This window comes from Botryllus schlosseri, chromosome 8, assembly GCF_051294905.1.
Source record: "Botryllus schlosseri isolate E-star chromosome 8, Bs_hap1, whole genome shotgun sequence".
Taxonomy (NCBI): domain Eukaryota; kingdom Metazoa; phylum Chordata; class Ascidiacea; order Stolidobranchia; family Styelidae; genus Botryllus; species Botryllus schlosseri.
Genome location: NC_137243.1, coordinates 20,672,203 through 20,684,052, shown reverse-complemented (window position 1 = coordinate 20,684,052; position 11,850 = coordinate 20,672,203). Strand labels below are relative to the sequence as shown.

The 11,850-nt window shown below is 39.4% G+C and overlaps 2 long non-coding RNA genes and 1 pseudogene across 2 annotated transcripts; all 3 read left to right on the top strand.

Moving 5' to 3' along the window:
• Positions 1-603, top strand: LOC145445512 (uncharacterized). The gene is made up of 2 exons (XR_013917061.1): positions 1-150; positions 215-603. It is a non-coding gene; the product is annotated as an uncharacterized LOC145445512 (long non-coding RNA).
• Positions 604-5,766: 5,163 nt separating this feature from the next.
• On the top strand, positions 5,767-10,321 carry LOC145445035 (uncharacterized). The gene is made up of 3 exons (XR_013916863.1): positions 5,767-6,406; positions 8,102-8,273; positions 9,539-10,321. It is a non-coding gene; the product is annotated as an uncharacterized LOC145445035 (long non-coding RNA).
• A 1,313-nt stretch (positions 10,322-11,634) lies between these two features.
• The window catches only part of LOC145445025 (enoyl-CoA delta isomerase 1, mitochondrial pseudogene), a 288,929-nt pseudogene continuing 288,713 nt past the window's right edge, over positions 11,635-11,850 (top strand).

Genomic DNA, 11,850 nt, shown 5'->3' with positions numbered 1-11,850 from the left:
GCTATATAAACACTGGAGTGCGCAACTTACCGTGACGGCGGAGAAAATTGTAAAACAGCTCTGGCTACCTACTTGCGCACTGGTGCTTATGGTGAACTACTGGGATTTTCCGTGTTTTTACGCTTTTCGGGGGGTTTTGGTCTGGAATAAGTATGTTTTATCACAAAACTAACACAGACCATATTAATGAACTATAGTATACCCTTTCTAATAGGTATGTCAGCCTTGAATGACGCCATGGATTGCATTTGCGAGTTGCGACTTCCGTATCCATAGATGGATCTAAAACGGCGAAGACTCGTGTGTAACTTCAAGGGATACTGCATTGCAACGACATTCCGACGCGAATATTTCAACGATTAGCTTCTGACTACATCAAACTCAACGTGAAGCAGTCTTGAGTAGCAGTGATGCTAATCGCCTTCGGTGATGTTTACTTGCGAGTGCAGGAACACATCAAGTTTGCTCTCGATGTCTCAAAGAAGTTATCTAAACCTAAAGTGCTTCTGCCCTGTCCATGATTTTGCCATGGTTATTAAACTGTAATTGCACTATGACTATACGGTTCTATGCACCAGAAATATATCAACGAGATCATTGTGATATACGGTATTTTTATTTTAGCGATCCACATAGAGTATGGTTCAACTGGGCAGTTCATAAATAGTTTTCAACGTTGCCGGAAATATGCCAGTCTTTTGTGACACCGAAATAAAGAAGGATAATTACTTTCTTGCAGATTGAGATGACCAAATAGGCTTGTCATTGAATACGGTACACTGTAAAACCAAAATATCAAACAGAACAACAAAACTAATTCATGTAATTGCCTGAGTGTCAGGAATGCTGAACACTTGCATGTAAAACAGAACTAGCCAAGAAAGAAACATGTTGACATTGATGCTACTGAAATAATGAAATAATTCCTGGTGGAGTTGATTTAGTTGCCGCGATTGTCAACATTGAAATCTTTTGGGTGAAATCTGGCTTTAGGGTTGTATCGGAAGACACACTGGGTATACGAGGTTTTAAGATTTTTATGGTAGAACTATTAAAATATATGGAACTAGTTCTGTACAATAGTATTTTCATTTTAGCGATTTTTAGCTAGATGTATGTATGTATAATTAATAGGGCTGACCAAATTGAAACTTGACCAAATTTTGACCTAACGTATGCAAATTAGGTGTTTTCCCACATAATGTTAAAATTGTACCACTCAATCTTCATTTCCGACTGGAACTGACTGTCCTAACGACGCAGTTTGGCCTGAAAAAACCGTTTTTGGCTTAGAAACAGGCAACTTTTTACATGAAAATAACAATATTTTAACGAAATCTGGCCCTATAAAGAATTCCAGTGGTTACAATATGTATTATGGTAGAAATAATTAAAAGATGTTGTAGTACAACGAGAGATACTTCCCTACATTCTTGGGTAGAAAGTGCATGTCCTTACTAAGAAGCTTGCCAAAGACGTTTAACAGCAGCAGTTGTTGGCTGACAACACTCAAGTTGTGCGTACACTGCTGGTGACTCGCCGTGTTGCTTTATTCTGACAATGTTGTCTACATCACAATTTTTCATCGTGCGCTTCTTAATGTAAGAATGATGCAATGTCCAAGAAGTCTTTCTTCAGTTAGGATATTGCGGTACGTTGACCATAACACCATGTCTACCTATTTGTTTTATTTGACCGTTTACGATTCACAATGAGCAGACAATTAGCCGTTTACAACGGTAGGCCTATAAAATAGGCTACAAGCTGTAAAATATCAAATGATAAGTACACCGACAGTGCAAAATCTACGATACAAACGAAATGCAGACGTCGAAAAAATTTTGACTTGATGAAAAATTTTGACATGTCAAAAAAAACCGCCCTAATAATTATACATAAATGATTTCCGTAGAAATTCCACCCCCTATTTAAGTGAGGGTCTCGAGACGATTTCATTGGGTCTGTGACAGCTTTTCGACCAAATTGCTACTAAGCACGGAAAAGTCAGGCCGCTGGTGAAAATAAATCAAAAATCGTCAGACTATATTTTCATCTGAACAAGACACACACAGATAGGAGCATGCCGAACGATCAGTTGCAGTTTCTCAAACTGGCATCCACCTTGGCCCAGTGCTCGTCTGCTCGATGTCACAGTTCCTTTCGGTGTTAGTCTCTATTCCGCGGCTCTTTCTTGCTCATTCCATTGTTTCAGAGCTCTTTCCATTCTTTGGACTTTGGAGCAGATCCTTTAATACTTTGAGGGCTTCCAATTTTCTCTCTTGATGTCTCTAATCCATTCGTTCTTTAGAGCATCATTGCTTCCAAGGGAAACTGAACACATACCATAGTAATAATCAGGTGTTCTTAAGCATTCCTTCAGCTGCAAACTAATGCATAATACAATCGTCTGTTCATGTATCTGTAAATAGAAAATTTTTCAAAGTGTCAAGCTGGCTTCAAGCAAAGTGTTAGATGAAAAATTTTCTCCCTTATAAATGCTAAAATTTCACAGATAAAAAGTAAGTGGATATCGCCGCTTACACTGCGTTTCCTCATCCTCGCTATAACTCCTCACAAACTCGATACTGCCTTCAAACGTTTGGTACAGCCATAAGCTTATAACTTATAAGCACAGCACACCTGACCGACTGATCCCCCCCCCTCGACATTATCTTGGAATCACCTGTACATGGATGTGAAAATGCATATGGATGAAAAATTTAAAAGGATCACCCAGTGATCAGTGATATTAGTTCAGAGTTGTGAATCTTACTTCTATAGCTAACTGCTGTTCTGTCATCTGAGTTATCTCCTGTTTCTATCGTACTTCTTAATCTATTACCAGAATTCCCGATGTTATAATCTGTAAGTTATAGGAATAAATGGTTTAGTATAAACGCAATATCAAAAGATGGACGGCTGATAACTAACAGTACCTGATTATTAGTCCGTTTTATGAAGGTACAACGCGTAAACCCATAAGCGCCCAGGTAAAATTTCCGACGACTAGGTAGCCAAGGAGACAAAATGGCTACGCTTCAATTGTCTCCGCTGGAGACAACATTGGGAATACGAGATGCGCACCGCTTGGTCAATTTCCGCAGCTAACATCCAACAGGGTCCATCAAACCACTTGGTGTCGCCAGACTTTAGGTGGTAACCGCCGTTGTTACGTACGCGGTTGCCGTTATCAGAAACCTGTAGGTTAGTTTCTCGATTGTGTAAGGGTATTTTATATGGAAATAATGGCTACAACATATTCTACGTGGACCGTGAGCTCGCTATAAAATGAACTAAAACTTCGAAAACTTCTGGTGCGGAGCTGGTAGCCGACATTTAGTTGACAATTTCACGTTCTCACCTAGTTATCGAATCGGCCTTATTTCCTTCCGTAGAAGCTTTCCGAAGTTTTAGTTCATTTTATAGCGGTCCCCGTAGAATATGTTGTAGCCATTTTTTCCATATAAAATACCCTTACACAATCGAGAAAGTAACCTACAGGTTTCTGAATACGGCAACCGCGTACGTAACAACGGCGGTTACCACCTAAAGTCTGGCGACACCTAGTGGTTTGACGGACCCTATTTAACAATACTGATGTTAATCAAAAGCTATTATTATTGTTGCTGCCCTGATTCCGGAATTACAATTTAAAAGCTGGTCAGGTCGACGTAACCACACCGAAATAGCCGTCTAAAAATCGGCATTGCTCCGAATAATCGCTTTCCATTATCAGGGTCAATTGATCATTGTGTTGCGGCGCTCCGATTGTTCGGCACAGTCGGCCTTGATGGCTATTTCAGAGTGGTTCCATTGCCATCAGTGACGTGCGGTCAAATGAGGCAGGTGAGCCAGTGCCTCAACCTGTCGCCAGGGCGAGTAAGTGAAAATTGTGAAAACCCTAGATGAGTCGATGATTATTGATATTTTACATCGATGTACATTGTACATAAATAACTAAATTTGAACATTTTTTCACCCAACATCATCAATTTGTATAATGACTATTCACAAATACAGCGCGAAATGAGAGGTGATGTACCGGTTTGTTTGCTTATTCACAATATTGGCGCTTATCGCCTATATGGTTATTTGGGCCCAGCACATTAATTGCATTAACACAATGTCTTTTGCGGTATTGCTTCGTTTTTCTGGTCTTCAGCTGCCATCTTTCCAGAGTTCGGCTCTCTCTTCTTCTGGGCTTATCAAGGCGCTGTATTTACAGCGGGATCGGCGAAGAGGAGCCCAGATAAACCTCCGACACATAGAAAAACATGGCAGAGCCGAGACTCGAACCAGCAACCATTGGTGTCGCGACTGCATGCAGTGTTTAACCAACTGCGCCACTCGCTTCCCCTAGAAAAGGTCAACTTTCTCGCTCGGCGCCTAAAATAGGCCTACAGTTTATTTTCCGTCACATTGTCAGGTGGTTGACTAAAAAGAGGACAACTTTCTCGCTCGGCGCCTAAAATACATTTTTTCTGTCACATTGTCACGTGGTTGACTAAAAAAGGATGAACTTATTGCCGATGACTCAGCTCCCAAAATACCCGTATGAGCGATTACTTTGGTCCTGATTTACGGTGTCTCAGTCGAATTTGGCCGTATTTGACCAAAATTATAATAAAAGAGGACAAAATCTCGAAAAGGAGGACATTTAGGCGTCCTTCGGAGGACATTTTCAAAACCTGAAAAGGAGGACAAATCCTCCTTTTTGCGCTTACCCATTTTTTTGTTAATCCCGATTTTAGTAATGATTTGTAATTAAGCCTTTTCAGATAGGCTATTCCAACCGCAATATATAAAGCGTCTGCGAACCAGTGAAACTGAATTCGAATATAGTTTATATAATCCTGAACCATTGGCGCAGGCTCGAATTGTCTCATATCGATTTGTAAATGCGTAATGTATTGCATCTTATCAATTCGTATCTATTCTCTTTTGGCTGGTAACTATAAACTGAGGTTTAACAGTTCTACATATATGTGAGCGATACAGCGCCTTCTTGTGTGTATATTTAACTCTATATTCGTTCATCGGTTCAAAATCAATGCCCACTCAATCTGTATTTCAGACAGCCAGCAAAATGCAATGAGGTTATATCATGTCTCATACTTCGAAAAGGCAATTTGACTTGACTCGTGAGTCGTGACTTGACTTGACTCCAGTCACCTCCAAAAATCGAGTTACTTAATTATTGACTTGACTCGAGTCACCATTGAAAATCGATTGACTTGACTCGAGTCAAAATTCCGTTAGCGAGTTGCAATTATATTGCCTACCCTTTTCAAAGTTGAATCAGTGTGACCCATATAAGTTTCCGAGGGCTACACTGGTTTTAATATCTGATTTAATTTGAGATAAACGCAAATTAGGACATTTCGAGGTCCGAAACGATGTCCAACTATCATTCTGATGTTGGTATGATTACGCGTGGATGTCGTGAGCGAGTTGCCATCATATAGAGTTTACAGAGTCAAATTAATGTGACTCACATATGTTTCCGAGGACCACACTGATCCTAATATACTCTTCATCTGATCATATGCTGCTAGATCAGTATTTCCTAATCGACTCATCGCTCCCCTATCAAGCTCGACACAAATTTTCGACCCATTTATTTACGAAAATGAGGACATATAAACGGTAAATATATTCGCCTAACTCTAAAATAGGGGCCATTTCCTCTCGTAGGCGCCCTGAAAACCAGTTTACCCGTCTGCTTATTGTTGAGTTGATCGTTTTTACAGGCAACTTTCGCGTGATATGTAGAATAAGCCGCCTCTCGTTTGTTTTTTGACCGTGGTTACTATAAATACATCTTACTGGATGTTCTTATATTTTCGTCCGCCTATCGCCCCCTTCGGTATTTGTGGCAGATTTTTGTCATCTCCAAGGCCACCGGAAGCCGAAACCCATTTACCGGTAGAACTGATTTGTGTTGTATATATTACCACCATATTTATAATAATCGAAAAATTATATTTTCATCCGAACGAGACACACTCAATGCGATGTAATGAGTAGAAAGGAGGATGCTGAACTACCAGTTGCGGCTGCAGTCTCTCAAACTGGCATCCATCGGTAGGCGCTTATCGCCACCACCTAGCTATCATCCCCGCGAAATATAAATAACTATTGCCTGCCGTCACTATAATATCGCGAAGACAAATTTTATGAATAAATCTTCCTATCTGTATCGCAATCTTGCAGTGTTTTCAAGGATGAAATGAATAAACTCAACTCACCCCCTCCCCCACCTAGAGATCACACATCTCGAAGAGTGCATTTGTCCTATCTCATAATATTACCACAGAACAAGATAGATTCTGATCAGTATGCAGAGGTGGCCAACGTAGTCATCGTTGGTAGTCACGTTGAAGTGACGTTAATACAATACACAGAGGTGGTCAGTAACGAAGTACTTCTACTTTTTCGAAGTACTCAAGTAGTTTTCCTCTACTTCTGGTACTTACTCAAGTAGATCTGATTTTCGCTACTTCTACTTCTACTTCATAATATTTTGTGATTTACTTACTTACTTTTCGCTATTTTCAGTTTGTCAAGTAGAAGTAGTTCAATCTTCCAATCAGGAAGATAGCCTGAGGAATTTCGGGGCTGTTTTCACGGAGTATCAACATTTAACTTTCATAAAAGTAGAGTAAAACCCCGAATTTTCGTCGCGCTTCGCGCGCAGTGGATATACGGCGTTACCAGTATGATTTCAAGAAAGTATAAATATAATTTAGGTAGCGGCTTGGCGTGGTTCCGTTCACACAGGAATATCTAGAACTAGATATCTAGATATCCCTGAGTTCACACCACATTGTCACCCTTCGCCCATATGAAATAATTCTTCGCAGGATATATGGCTCATCATAACGTTTGAAACTAATGTTTTGCAATCTAGCATTTACTAGTCATATCGTAATCTAGCATGTCCATGGCGTGTCCTAACCTGGAAAAGTGGACTCGGACATTTTTTTTAGTTTTAGAACTGTTTTAGCATACCACCTTTGAAGAGCTTCTTGGAGGTACAGAACTTCAATATACAATTGAATAGTATATTCATATTGAAATGAACCCGAATATTTTCGGCTGACACTCGTCAGTGGTAATCGTCAGAAACTAGTAGAGAATTGAAAAGAACATTGTATCGTATCACAAGATATGACGTCACCAGCATGAAATATCGAATGAGAGAGCGTTGAATGTAATATTTTTAGGTGGTACACGAACTCCTTTTGTTGACAGAGTTTTGGTTGGTGTATTTTGATAAAAGTCGACTCCAAGGCAAACAAATGGAATTGTGAACGGCCCCGCCCAACGATTCTAAATCGGTCGTCTCGATAATTATTCGCACACCTTTGAAACTTTCTGGACTAAAGGCATGAAATCGTGTTCCACTTTTGGAACTAGTATTTATGTTCCATTTTCAATTCCCAGTATCATACACTTTGAGTTATAATAAATATCAGTTCTTTAGTCTGGATAACATACATATTGAAGTATAAAAGCAAGTGTACTAATGCCTTTAATTTACGGAAATAAAGCTACACAATATGGCATTTTTACGGTCCACCGTATTTTTTATTTACGTTTACTAATCGCGCAAAGTGTTTACATCGTATCCTATACAGCTTCTCCGCGTTGCTCTTCGACTAAACTACGGACCTTATAATATGGGGGATGGCGCCATACCATGCTATTTTCTAAAATGTGCTGTTCGAGAAAACAGGATAAGTATCGCATTTCCATATCAATCCTATCATTTTCATCTCATGATGTGGACGAATGCTTATGATATCGAAAATTGGTTACCTGCTGGTATGTATCAATATGAATCAAGCTCGTCACCTTTCGCATAGCTCAATTAGCACCTTTATAAAATCCATGTGAACAAATTAGGATCGTTTTCACAACTACTTACTTACTTGAGTACTTTTAAAGTCAGTCAATTCTACTTCTACTTCAAGTAGTTTTAGGTTGCTTACGAAAGAATTACTTCTACTCGTACTTGAGTAGATTTTTTCGTTGCTACTTCTACTTCTACTTGAGTAGCCTTCTTGACTACTTTGACCACCTCTGACAATACAAGTAGAAGTTGATATTTCTGGGCATATAAAAAAGTAAAAATTCTAGGTCTATTGCCGCGAAAAGCTGAAAACTAAACTGGCAAAACCTACTTGGAGTGCTTCGAAAAGTAGAAGCGCTTCATTGCTGACCACCTCTACCTATTAGTACTAGGGATGGGCACAATGATCTACCAAGAGGTGGTCAAAGTAGCCAAGAAATCTACTCAAGTAGAAGTAGCGACGCAAAAATCTACTCAAGTACGAGTAGAACTACTTTTTCCATAAGCAACCTAAAACTACTTGAAGTAGAAGTAGAATTTGCTGGCTTTAAATCTACTCAAGTAAGTAAGAAGTTTTAAAAACGGTCATAATACGTTCGCATGGACTCTCAAAAGCTGCAAATTGAGATATGCGGAAGGTGAAGAGAGCTTCATGTACAACGCATATTGATGCATCCCAGGAGGTATAAATTTCCGACAGCATGAACATTTGACCGAATCATCAGATGCAAAGATAGTTTTGCTATGGAAATGGGATAGTAATCTTTTGTTAATTCGAACATCCCGCGTTTTAGAAAATGTCATGACATGTTCCCTCGCGCATATTACGGCCTTTAGTTTAGTAGAAGAGCAATACGGAGAAGTTGTATGGATACGTTGTTATCACTTTGCGCGATTCGTATACGATGATAACAAAATATGGCATAACGCAAAAATGCCATATAGTGTAATTGTTTAGCAAAATAGACGTCGATGCTACACTTGCTTTTAAACTTAAACATGTATGTTCCCCAGAAAAAAGAATTGAAACCAAGAACTGTAAATGATACTGTGAATTGAACGAGAACTACAAATACTACAACAGAAAAGCGGAAAATATATTTATGTCTTTTTTCACGGCAGTTTTAACGTTGGTCTGCTACAACACATTTAACACTGAAAACGTCAGAGCCCACATTTCCAGAATAGGACACGCCATGGGTTACGATTACGATATGATGGGTAAATGCTAGATTTCGAAACGGTAGTTTCAAACGTTATGATGGGCCATATTTACTGTGACGAAATATGTCATATGGGCGACAATGCGGTGCAATGCAATGTGCAACCTAAATAGTATTCACTTTCGTGAAAACATATTTGTAACTCTATATATACTTGATGTGAAGCGCGACGGAAATTCTGGGTTTGACTTCAATTTTCTTAAGATTGAAAGTTAGAACTCCGTGAAAACAGCCCGACAATTCCACAGTTTCTCTTTCTAATTGGGGGCTACACTACTTCTACTTGACAAACTGAAAATAGCGAACAGTAAGTAAGTAGATCACTAAATATTACGAAGTAGAAGTAGCGAATATTCTATCTACTTGAGTAAGTACCAGAAGTTGAGGAAAACTACTTGAGTACTTCGAAAAAGTAGAAGTACTTCATTACTGACCACCTCTGGATCTACCGTATATCGAGTATTCATTCCCATGATTTTCAAGTCGACAAGTTCGAGATGGTTGTTTCAGAGGACTTGAATGATGCGCTCCTTGCCACTAGCATTTAATTTATCAGCGAGAACAACAGGTGTGATACTATTTTACGCCGTGGAAGGTTGTAAGTTGTGATTGTTTGTATCGCAGCATATGAAACATGCGATACAAAGTCACACACTTTAATGGAAATGACATATCTGGAAAATCGCGATCAATCCACAGCATTGTCACAAAGTGCAATGAAACAGTTATGGTCGAAAAAATACCAAATCATCTTTACTATGACGTAGAAGTGCCATTATATTCTTTCTGGTCGCGAAAAAAAAGTACATATGAAATTTCTGCATCATTCACACTGTTATGACATCAAAACCAGTAATACTTCTGCCCAGACCTAATTAGCACTCTAATTGCCATCTTCGACCCGATAGACGGTGATCACACGTAATTCCTATAGGACAAGTGGGCAAACCACAGAAAGAACTTGTTCGCGAATATGTGCTCAAGAGTCCGGCAGATTTTTCGTTTCAGAGTCTGCAGCGGAAACGGCCCGATCTCTTTGCACGGGGGGAACATCGGAGGTCCCCCCGTCTAAATTGGTGGGAGTATGCAAAGCTTCCGTTGAGTCCACACTGCCGGCGTCGCTTTTGCGTTCCATTTCTCGCTGCTGTTTCACTTGCTCCAGTTCGACCTGAAGCAATTGACGTGTGTCAGCAGCAGGCTTTGACAATTAGGTAATCTTAGATAATTCTACAGGCAAAATGCCGATAATGTAATTTTTGAAATATTTGTTTACTCTCATTCTAATTTTAATCCAAAGTCAGTTTAGTTTATTCCTGAAACTACTACAGGAGATCTGTAATGTGCAAAACGAGCAATGCTTGCAGAACAGACATTTTCTGTTCTTGTGCTTCTGAGCATGATAATGGTTGCTTTCACACCTTATTTTACGTCCACTTGCAAAGCAATAATTTTATTTATCAAATAACTTATGGTTTTCATAAAATTGTCTCTGCAGTACTTTGCAGTGCGAAACTAGGTGTACACTGTACAGCAGGGGTGACTAACTCGAATTACGTCGAGGGCCGGATTCATACCGGCAAATCGCTCGCTTGCCTAACCAGTCAGCTTATTCGAACATGTTACCTCATGCCCCTGCCTTTCAATTGAATACTTTATTATCAAGCATATCATTGACAAACATCATATCCCGGACCATATAGGTTTTATTCGAAAACAATGGAATTTGTTAATATACGATGATTGGGCAGTTGAATACATTTATGAGCTGTTAAAACAGTGCCTTTGCTTTGGTCGTAATAAGACGTTAGCCACGTCCACGTGTGTGTGTGTTGTGAGGAATACAAGATATTCAACTGTAAACGCGGAAATTGAAATCGCGATTTGGTGGATTCCGGGGACTTTTGAGTTGAAGTAACACAGCAGTGCGACCACAGATGTTCGAATGTTATTGTGTAACTCCCATGTTAACTGCATATAACGTTTTCGCGTTCGCGTTTTCGCTTCTGTGAATAATAACTAGGGCAAGTTTTTGTTGCAGTTAAATCCGTGGAAAGTTGCATTTATTCATTTATTTTCGAAATAAGTTGCTGAAGTTGCATTTTGACCACATTTTGCTCGAATGACTAAAAAAAACGGTCCATTTTCCGGCTCAGCTCCCGAAATACCCGTAAAAGCGTTACTTCGGTGCTGATTTACGGTGTTTCAGTCGAATTTGGCCGTGTATTTCACCAAAATCGAAAATACTTTCATGAAAAATCGAAAAAGTTGCAAAAGTTGCATGAAAAATATGGACAAAAGTTGCAAAAAGTTGCACTATAAGATTCCTTCAATTCTACATATCTTACGAGTATTTAGGAAGCTGCCGGAAGCTGTAAAAAAAGTTGCAGAAGTTGCAAAAACTTGCCCTAATAATAACAACTACTTATTGTTCCATTTTTCCATAAAACACTGAACTCAATGTTCACTTTTTGTCTTCTCGAATTGGGTGTCGATGTGACCTACTTGTTCCTAGGGTAATTAAACTATAGTAAAACCACAACACCACAGTCGGGTTGTTATAATGTGGCCTATGAACATACGCAACATTTGCTGTATTGAGGGATTATCTTATGAAAATGTCCCCTCCAAAACATCAACATTTGTTACAAATGTGCTGGATATGATAAACATTTTTCAATCTACCGGGAATTGCTTTGCGGGCCGGATGAAATCGTCTGGCAGGCCGTATGTTTGACACCTGTGCTGGGAAGGCATAAGCCATTTTTTGCCCAC